The following is a 10,596-nucleotide window of genomic DNA, read 5'->3' on the forward strand; positions in this document are numbered from 1 at the left end:
GTGAAGTCTGTCTATAATTAACATGTGAAGAAATATAGGCTACATTAAACAGTATATGACATCAGAATTTTACATTATTATTTTATGTACTGCTAATATATTTTTGCTATTACCATATTCAAATAATAGGATATAGCCTACAATTAACATTTTCTGCTCTATCTCTATGTATTAGAAATCTAAAATTAGACTATTTCTTGATCTTATAAACTATCATGTTATTGTTGTTTGCAGTCATATTGTTAATTAAGCATACAGTAGGCCTATGTCCAGTACCTAATCGAATCAATTAAATTGTAAAGGAACAGGGGAACTTCAGATACCGGTATCGGTTTTATTCAAATATTATTATTATAATCATCATCATCATCTTTCAAATCCAAGTTAGAAAATTATCTTATGACGAGTTGCCAAACTAACTTACTATTATGACAAGTGTTGTATTGCATGTTTCTACGTATTCACATTTTTTTTTTTATGTTCTAGTGATATTTAACTTATTTTATATTTTTGTTTGCATATTTTCCGATAATGGTATATCTATAATGTGATAAGTTGAGCTATATATAATCATAATTTTCCTTACTGTGTGTACTTAAAAATATTGTATTCATTGTATGCTTTGTACTGCACTATTTTATTATTATTATTATTATTATTATTATTATTATTATTATTATTATTATTATTATTATTATTATCAATAATTGAGTTGCCAAACTAACTTACTATTATGGCAAGTGTTGTATTGCATGTTTCCACGTATTCACATTTTTTTTAATGTTCTAGTGATATTTGACTTATTTTATATTTTTGTTTTCATATTTTCCGATAATGGTATATCTATAATGTGATAAGTTGAGCTATATATAATCATAATTTTCCTTACTGTGTGTACTTAAAAATATTGTATTCATTGTATGCTTTGTAGTGCACTATTTTATTACTACTACTATTATTATTATTATTACTATTCTTATTTATTATTATTATTATTATTATTATTATTATTATTATTATTATTATTATTATTATTATTAATTGTCTTATTTTTTTATACTTCGTATGTCTCATTTATTTTGACCTGCTGTTCACATTTTATTATGCTTTTTTCTTTCTTTCTGAATGTTATATATTATGTCCGATTTCTACTTACTTGTTGTTTACATTTTATTATTATTATTATCTTATTTAATTTTGTGTGTAAAATTGTAGTGTTTTTTGTAATGCAGTTTTACTCCTGGTTGAGTGTTAGAGAAGGCCGTATGGCCTTAACTCTGCCAGGTTAAATAAATTATTATTATTATTATTATTATTATTATTATTATTACTATTCTTCTTATTATTATTATTATTATTATTATTATTATTATTATTATTATTATTATTATTATCATCATCAATAATTGTCTTATTTTTTTATACTTTGTATGTCTCATTTATTTTGACCTGCTGTTCACATTTTATTATGCTTTTTTCTTTCTTTCTGTATGTTATATATTATGTCTGATTTCTACTTACTTGTTGTTTACATTTTATTATTATCTTCTTCAGTTTTGTGTGTAAAATTGTAGTGTACTTTGTAAATTTGTAGTGTTTTTTGTAACACAGTTTTACTCCTGGTTGAGTTTAGAGAAGGCCGTATGGCCTTAACTCTGCCAGGTTAAATAAATCATTATTATTATTATTATTATTATTATTATTATTATTATTATTATTATTGTCATCATCATTGGTCATTTTAGTCCTTATTGCCATTATCATAATCAGCGGCAGCATGAGCTGCTATTATTTTAATACTGGTATTAATTTTCAGTCATGTGAAAGTGCTGCTACTTACGCAAACATGGTAGGCCTACTGATGCTGTTTATATTGAATAACTTCTCTTATGTTAGTACAAGCACTCATATACAAATATGTACCTGGCTGGGTGTGGAGTAGAAGACCTGATACTGTGCTGATGAAGCAAATAAGATTGATTAGCTGACCCCTAACCATAATTAATATAATATTAATGAAAGAAACAAACAATGCACGCTACAGCTCCTGCTGCACACAACAAAACTGTCCTGTATTGCAGTGGTGCACTCTACCTATTGTGTCACGAGTTGACATCCCGAGTTTATATGTGACCATAAAATAAATATGATAAATGTGAAAGTCATACTTAAATGACATACAATTACAGAGTAGTGTCTCTATATTTGTGAAAAACACGTTTACTTATCACTTTACGCATGAACCTTTATGATAAAACGGCAGCCATTCTCATTATGCATGCATTATCTATCTATATAACCATTAGAAAGTTTCGGTTATTACTATTTAATTGATAAAACAAATCTGGGATCCCAGACACGTTCCTGAAGGCACTTTCCCTCTGCTTTGTTCCACATTGTAATTCATGCCTACATTGTATCACATATTAATGTTCTACTGACCAGTAAGAAGGTTCAGATGGAACTAAACTTACTTACAAATGACTTTTAAGGAATCCGAAGGTTCATTGCCGCCCTCACATAAGCCCGCCATTGGTCCCTTCCTGTGCAACATTAATCCAGTCTCTATCATCATATCCCACCTCCCTCAAATCCATTTTAATATTATCCTCCCATCTACGTCTCGGCCTCCCCAAAGGTCATTTTCCCTCCGGCCTCCCAAGTAACACTCTATATGCATTTCTGGATTCGCCCATACGTGCTACATGCCCTGCCCATCTCAAACGCCTGGATTTTATGTTCCTAATTATGTCAGGTGAAGAATACAATGCGTGCAGTTCTGCGTTGTGTAACTTTCTCCATTCTCCTGTAACTTCATCCCGCTTAGCCCCAAATATTTTCCTAAGCACCTTATTCTCAAACACCCTGAACCTATGTTCCTCTCTCAGAGTGAGAGTCCAATTTTCACAACCATACAGAACAACCGATAATATAACTGTTTTATAAATTCTAACTTTCAGATATTTTGACAGCAGACTAGATGATAAAAGCTTCTCAACCGACTAATAACACGCATTTCCCATATTTATTCTGCGTTTAATTTCCTCCCGAGTGTCACTTATATTTGTTACTGTTGCTCCAAGATACTTGAATTTTTTCACCCCTTCAAAGGATAAATCTCCAATTTTTATATTTCCATTTCGTACAATATTCTGGTCACGAGACATAATCATATACTTAGTCTTTTCGGGATTTACTTCCAAACCGATCGCTTTACTTGCTTCAAGTAAAATTTCCGTGTTTTCCCTAATCGTTTGTGGATTTTCTCCTAACATATTCACGTCATCTGCATAGACAAGAAGCTGATGTAACCCGTTCAATTCCAAACCCTGTCTGTTATCCTGAACTTTCCTAATGGCATATTCTAATGCGAAGTTAAAAAGTAAAGGTGATAGTGCACCTCCCTGCTTTAGCCCGCAGTGAATTGGAAAAGCATCATATAGAAACTGACCGATACGGACTCTGCTGTATGTTTCACTGAGATACATTTTAATTAATCGAACTAGTTTCTTGGGAATACCAAATTCAATAAGAATATCATATAATACTTCCCTCTTAACCGAGTCATATGCCTTTTTGAAATCTATGAATAACTGATGCACTGTACCCTTATACTCCGATTTTTTCTCCATTATCTGTCAAATACAAAATATCTGGTCAATAGTTGATCTATTACGCCTAAAACCGCACTGATGATCCCCAATAATTTCTTCGACGTATGGAGCTAATCTTCTCAAAAGAATATTTGACAAAATTTTGTATGACGTCAACAAAAGTGATATTCCTCGAAAGTTAACACAGTTGGTTTTGTCCCCCTTCTTAGAAATAGGTACAATTATGGACTCCTTCCATTGTTGATGGAACTAAAGATCTTGTTAAAATCTATTATTGGTTCTTTCTCGATTAGTCTGTACTGACATATGTGTGCTCATTTGAGTGGCGAAGCTAAGATGTAAATATTGGGTGGGCTGAAAAATCTTCTTACCTTATATCTTTTTATACAGCAGATGTTTATCGACTTTTCTATCAAAATTTTTTGTGACACAGATGCAGATCCCTCATTTTCACCCTCTAACAGAATACAGGTAAAACTTATTTGTCTCGAGCACCCTGTTAGCGAAGGATATTTCTTATAGGTACCATGACAATTTCTGTTTTGTCTTCCTCCATCCGCTATTTTAGTATGTAAAGTGATGTCGATCTCCTGTCTTTGTAGCACATTTTGTTTTATATGCCCAACTTGAAAAAGGTCTCACTTTTAATTCTGCAAATAATGACCTCAATGTCTCTCAGTATGAGCCAATTTACACAAAATGAATGCGTGCGCGCGCGCACACACACACACACACACACACACACACACTCTCTCTCTCTCTCTCTCTCTCTTTTTTTCTCTTTGATTAAACTAATACTCAACAATGCCGTCCAGTCCCTTGAGTGTGCCGCTGGCTATGAGCATCGGACCCCACTTTGAGGCTTCTGCCACAAGCCTCTTGCACTGGAATGACACCAACACTGTTTCATTACATTTGTTTTTAAATCTTTTGTATTGCCCCTACTATTATATATTGCCCTTCAAGAATTTGGTTATTCGTTAGTTGTAAGTCATTACTTGTCTTATTATTTTAATTGTTGTACTTGTTCCTGAATCACGTATTTAACTTGTAACCGTAAATCATTGCTTGTAATATCCCTTTATTACCCTTAACTGTTCCATTGTTCATGAATTAAGTATTAATTTGAAAGTTAAAGTCAAACTTTGTTATATTAATCTACTATTGATTATCTTTTTAAGTCGTGTATTTACTCTGAAACGGTTAGACCTTCTTGTGTACACAAAATTTAAATATTGAAATTTCAGGAAAAAGTCGAGGAAATCATGTAGCCTACTAGTCATTTTAATACCGAAATGTATAATGGAAACGATTGGTTTTTTGCTGCTCTCATGAAAATGCTTTCTCCCCCACCAGTGTATTCTGTTTAGAGGAGAAAATACATGGACAAACACAGTGAAGGATTTAGTTAATTTGACTTACAAAACTAGAAAAGCATGTGTGACCCATCTCCACTACGTGACTAGTTGTACCAGATGGGCGAGGTGTAGTGCACGGATGGCTGGAGTACAATATCGGGTGCACAGTCAACTTCGAGAAGGGGTTGTAATTACACGCGTTATCCGATATAGATGCAATAAACAGCATGCGTTTGCTAAATACACTATTTTTCATGCAGAACTGCCAACCTTTGTAACCGCGGGTCACTACTGAACCTGATCCTAATCGACTAAAGACTCTCTTATACCTGATCAAAAATCTGTCACTTTTATGTTTCAAACAAAACACCAAAAGAAAACCAAGAATGACAAGAGTATGAGAACAAGGGGAATTAACATTGCCATAAGAAACCTATGTATAAAGACAAGAAAAAAAAAACTTAATTAGTAGGGTATGTTCAATGTAACTAGATTACTATGTTTATAAATTAGCAGTCTTTGACAATTTGCAAAACGAGAGAATACCATGTTTTGACTTAGTAACCATACACGATATTCTGTAAGCAAATAAAGTACGGTAAGTAAGAAAGTAATTATACTAACATATTCTTAGTGGACACCCAAATCATATGGAGGTACTGGTGCCATAAATATTAATGTTATCACAACTTTAGTGCCTGTTGAACTGTAGCGTGATATAGTGCTGTCAAATAGGACCTATTGTATGATTTGTTGCGTGTATTCTGACATGATGGTAGTGTTATGTTTTAGATATGTGTTTTTCTTATCACAACGCTTATTTTCCCTGCATCTTATTGTTTGGTTAATTACCTATTTTCTCTTGGTAGTACTTAACTAACTTGATAACAGTATTGATACCTTAAAGGAAATTTGGAAGAACCTGTTCACATTTTGTTTTACTGGTTTTCTTGCACGAACATATAGAAATCAATAAACTTTCGGAACAGTAAACAAATAATTTCATATAATCAGCCAAACTACCAGCTTTCTAACATTCTATAGGAGAATTGAGATATTTCCCAACTATATAGGGGAGAGTCGAGTAGTATCGAACATCGGGTAATATCGGATAGTGAGTTTCTTTCATCTACCACACGATGATAGTACCTGATTGACATGGTTACGTTTCTGTGATGTCGCATAGAGAAACGTAACCATGTCATTCAGGTACTACCATATGGTGGTAGAAGAAAGAAACGCACTGTCCGATATTACCCGATGTCCGATACTACCCGACTCTCCCCTAACAAATATCCAAAACTAGTGAATGTTGCAATCTGTCTGTTATGTTGTGGTCCAAACTCAATTGTTTCATGCTGTTATGATACCTACCTATTGCTGTTAATATTACTGGAATTACTATCACTTTTGTCGGTTTAATATTTAGACATTTTCTTAACCCAGTAGTAGCTAACCTACACATGCCCAGTATTCTGACGCCAATGCAAGCAGCTGATCTAAGAGGCCCTCACATTTTTCTTCTCTTTTCTCAGCATTATTAAATTTTTGGACATAAGCTTAGCAACGTATCATTCAGATGAAATACAGTACAGATATATTGCATATATTCAATAAAGAAATAAAGAAAAAAATTAATACAGGTAACACAACTCATAAATTCCATTTATTTCACTCTCACTAATATTAAAAATCCTTATAAATAAGAATAAATTCGTTAAAAATCTATCAGAATAGCTTCCAACCAAGAACATAAAACAGTTCACTTTTTTCCAAGTTACCTACATATTTTGTGTACCATAATGAAACAGTGCTACAATGTTTATTACGAACTTTATATACAAAATAGTTCCAATGGAGTTCAAAGTCTTAATTCTCTGGTAATTTCTGTCGATCTGATAAACAGTTACAGGTTGTGTTGTTAATACAGAGTCATTAAAATATATATTGGTAGCTGTTGTAAATACAACAATGCATCCTCGAGAAATGACAATGCACTGGCCCACAATGATGTATGTGTTCTTTCCTACTCTACTGCCAATGAGTTCTATTTTTCTTCATTTTTTTATTTGGCGTTTCCTTTTTTTTCTCCATTTCCTAACAGTTCTCTTCCTTCTTTCCTCTTTTAATTTCCTTTCTTTCACCATTTCCTCATTTCTTTATTTCTTCTTTTCTTTTCCGTTGTTTCCTTTATCTCTCCATTTCTTGATTGCTCTAGGTATCTCTTCTTTTCTGTTTTTAAATTCTCCTTCCTTGCTGCATTTCTTGATTTCTCTGTTTAGTCATCTTTTTTTTCATTTCTCCTTCCTTTCTCCACTTTTTGATTTCTCTATTTTGTATTATTTTTTTCATTTCTCCTTTCTTACTCCATTTCTTGATTTCTCTATTTTGTCTTCTTTTTTCATTTCTCCTTTCTTACTCCATTTCTTGATTTCTCTATTTTGTCTTCTTTTTTCATTTCGCCTTTCTTTCTCCATTTCTTGATTTCTCTATTTTGTCTTCTCTTTTCATTTCTCCTTCCTTTCTCCAATTCTTGATTTCTCTATTTAGTCTTCTTTTTCATTTCTCCTTTCTTTCTCCATTTCTTTATTTCTCTATTTTGTCATCTTTTTTCATTTCTCCTTTCTTTCTCCATTTCTTGATTTCTCTATTTTGGCTTTCTTTTTTCATTTTTCCTTTCTTTCTCCAATTCTTGATTTCTCTATTTTGTCTTCTTTTTTCATTTCTCCTTTCTTTCTCCACTTCTTGATTTCTCTATTTTGGCTTCCTTTTTTCATTTTTCCTTTCTTTCTCCAATTCTTGATTTCTCTATTTTGTCATCTTTTTTCATTTCTCCTTTCTTTCTCCATTTCTTGATTTCTCCACTTTGTCCTCTTGTTTCATTTCTCCTTTCTCCATTTCTTCATTTCTCTATTTTGTCTTCTTTTTCTATTTCTTCATTTCTCCATTTTGTCTTCATTTTTCCATTTATCCTTTCTTTCTCCATTTCTTGATTTCTCTGTTTGTCTTCTTTTTCATTTCTCCTGTCTTTCTCCATTTTGTCTTCTTTTTTCATTTCTCCTTTCTTTCTCCAGTTCTTTATTTCTCTATTTCTTCTTTTCTTTTTCTCATTTCTCCTTTCTTTCTCCATTTCTTGATTTCTCTATTTCTCTTTTCATTTCTCCTTTTCTTTATTTTTTCTATTTCTGCTTTTACATTTCTCCTTTTTTTTCTTCATTTCTCTACTTCTTTTCTTTTTAATAATTCTCCTTCCTTTTTCCATTTCTTTCTATCTCAGTTTCTTGATTTCTCTATTTCTTCTTTCCTTTTTATAATTTCTCCTTTCTTGATCTCTCTATTTCTTCTTTTATTTTTCTCATTTCTTTCTCCATTTCTTGATTTCTCTATGTCTTCTTTTTCTTTTTCAATTCTCCTTTATTCTCCATTTCTTGATTTCTCTATTTTGTCTTCTTTGTTCATTTCCCCTTTCTTTATCCATTTCTTGATTTCTCTCTTTTTTGTCTTCTTTTTTCATTTCTCCTCTCTTTCTCCATTTCTTGATTTGTCTATTTTGTCTTCTTTTTTCATTTCTCCTTTCTTTCTCCATTTCTTGATTTCTCTACCTCTTGTTTCATTTCTTTCTTTCTCCGTTTCTTGATTTCTCTATATCTTCTTTCCTTTTTATAATTTCTCCTTTCTTGCTGCATTTCTTGATCTCTCTATTTTGTCTTGTTTGTTCATTTCTCCTTTCTTTCTCCATTTATTGATTTCTCTATTTTGTCTTCTTTTCATTTCATTCCTTTCTTTCTCCATTTCTTGATTTCTGTATTTGTCTTCTTTTTTCATTTCTCCTTCCTTTCTCCAGTTCTTGAATTCTCTACTTCCTCTTTCCTTTTCTCATTTCTCCTTTCTTTCTCCATTTATTGATTTCTCTATTTTGTCTTCTTTTTCATTTCGCCTTTCTTTCTCCATTTCTTGATTTTTCCATTTTGTCTTCTTTTCTCATTTCTCCTTTCTCCATTTCTTGATTTCTCTATTTTGACTTCTTTTTTCATTTCTCCTTTCTTTCTCCATTTCTTGATTTCTCTATTTTGTCTTCTTTTTTCATTTCTCCTTTCTTTCTCCATTTCTTGATTTCTCTATTTTGTCTTCTTTTTTCATTTCTCCTTTCTTTTTCCATTTCTTGATTTCTCTATTTTGTCTTCTTTTTTCATTTCTCCTTTCTTTCTCCACTTCTTGATTTCTCTATTTTGTCTTCTTTTTTCATTTCTCCTGTCTTTCTCCATTTCTTGATTTCTCTATTTTGTCTTCTTTTTCATTTCTCCTGTCTTTCTCCATTTCTTGATTTCTCTATTTTGTCTTCTTTTTTATTTCTCCTTTCTTTCTGAAGTTCTTGATTTCTCTATTTCTTCTTTTCTTTTTCTCATTTCTTCTTTCTTTCTCCATTTCTTGATTTCTCTATTTCTCTTTTCATAGCTCCTTCTTTATTTTTTCTATTTCTGCTTTTTCATTTCTCCTTTTTTCTTCTATCTTCATTTCTCTACTTCTTTTCTTTTTAGCATTTCTCCTTTCTTTTTCCATTTCTTGATTTCTCTACCTCTTTTTTCATTTCTTTCTTTCTCCGTTTCTTGATTTCTCTATTTCTTATTTTCTTTTTCTCATTTCTTTCTCCATTTCTTGAGTTCTCCATTTCTTCTTTTCTTTTTATAATTTCTCCGTTCTTGCTCCATTTCTTGATCTTTCTATTTCTTCTTTTCTTTTTTCATTTCTCATTTCTTTCTCCATTTCTTGATTTCTCTGTCTCTTTTCTTTTTTCATTTCTCCTTCTTGCTCCATTTCTTGATTTTTCTATTTCTTCTTTTCTTTTCTCATTTTTCTCCATTTCTTGTTTTCTTTTCTTCATTTCTCATTTCTTGCTCCATTTCTTGATTTCTCTATTTCTTCTTTTCTTTTTCTCATTTCTTTCTCCATTTCTTGATTTGTCTATATCTTCTTTTCTTTTTTTCATTTCGTTCTCCATTTATTGATTTTTTTGATTGTACGAATAAATGGATATACGAATTGACGAATGAACGAAAGGAGTAATATACGAATGTAGGAATGTAAGAGTCAACGAATTTACGAATGAGGAAATTTACGAATGTGGGCATGGACGAATGTACCAATGTACGAGTGAACAAAATGTAAGAATGTACCAATTTATGATGCGCGAATGAATTAATATACGTATGATCGAATGAACACAAATGTACGAATGAAAGAATGTACAAATATGAATGAACGAAAGTACGAATGAAAGAATGAATGAATGAACATATGTACGAATGTACGAAAACGATTGTACGAATAAACGAAAGAATGAATGAACAAATGTATACATGAACGAATGTACGAATATACTAATGAACGAATATGTGATTATAAGAATGTACGAGTGTACGACTGTATGAAAGAGGAATTAAGAAATGAAGGAATGTGCGAACGTACGAATGAATATGTGATTGTACGAATGAAATAATGAACGAACGTACGAATCAACGAAATTACGAATGCACGAATGTATGAATGATTGTGAGAATGTACGAATTTACGATGAAGGAGCTGATTTCTTTTCAGTCCACTCTGTGCGCTCTCAATCCAATCTC

General features: G+C 31.7%; 1 protein-coding gene across 1 annotated transcript in view; it reads right to left on the reverse strand.

Annotated features, from left to right (window-relative positions):
* Positions 1 to 10,596, reverse strand: part of LOC138715350 (zinc metalloproteinase nas-5-like) — a 201,066-nt gene that overhangs the window by 25,481 nt on the left and 164,989 nt on the right. The window lies entirely within an intron of this gene.

The sequence above is a fragment of the Periplaneta americana genome, chromosome 1 (genome assembly GCF_040183065.1).
Source record: "Periplaneta americana isolate PAMFEO1 chromosome 1, P.americana_PAMFEO1_priV1, whole genome shotgun sequence".
Lineage (NCBI taxonomy): Eukaryota > Metazoa > Arthropoda > Insecta > Blattodea > Blattidae > Periplaneta > Periplaneta americana.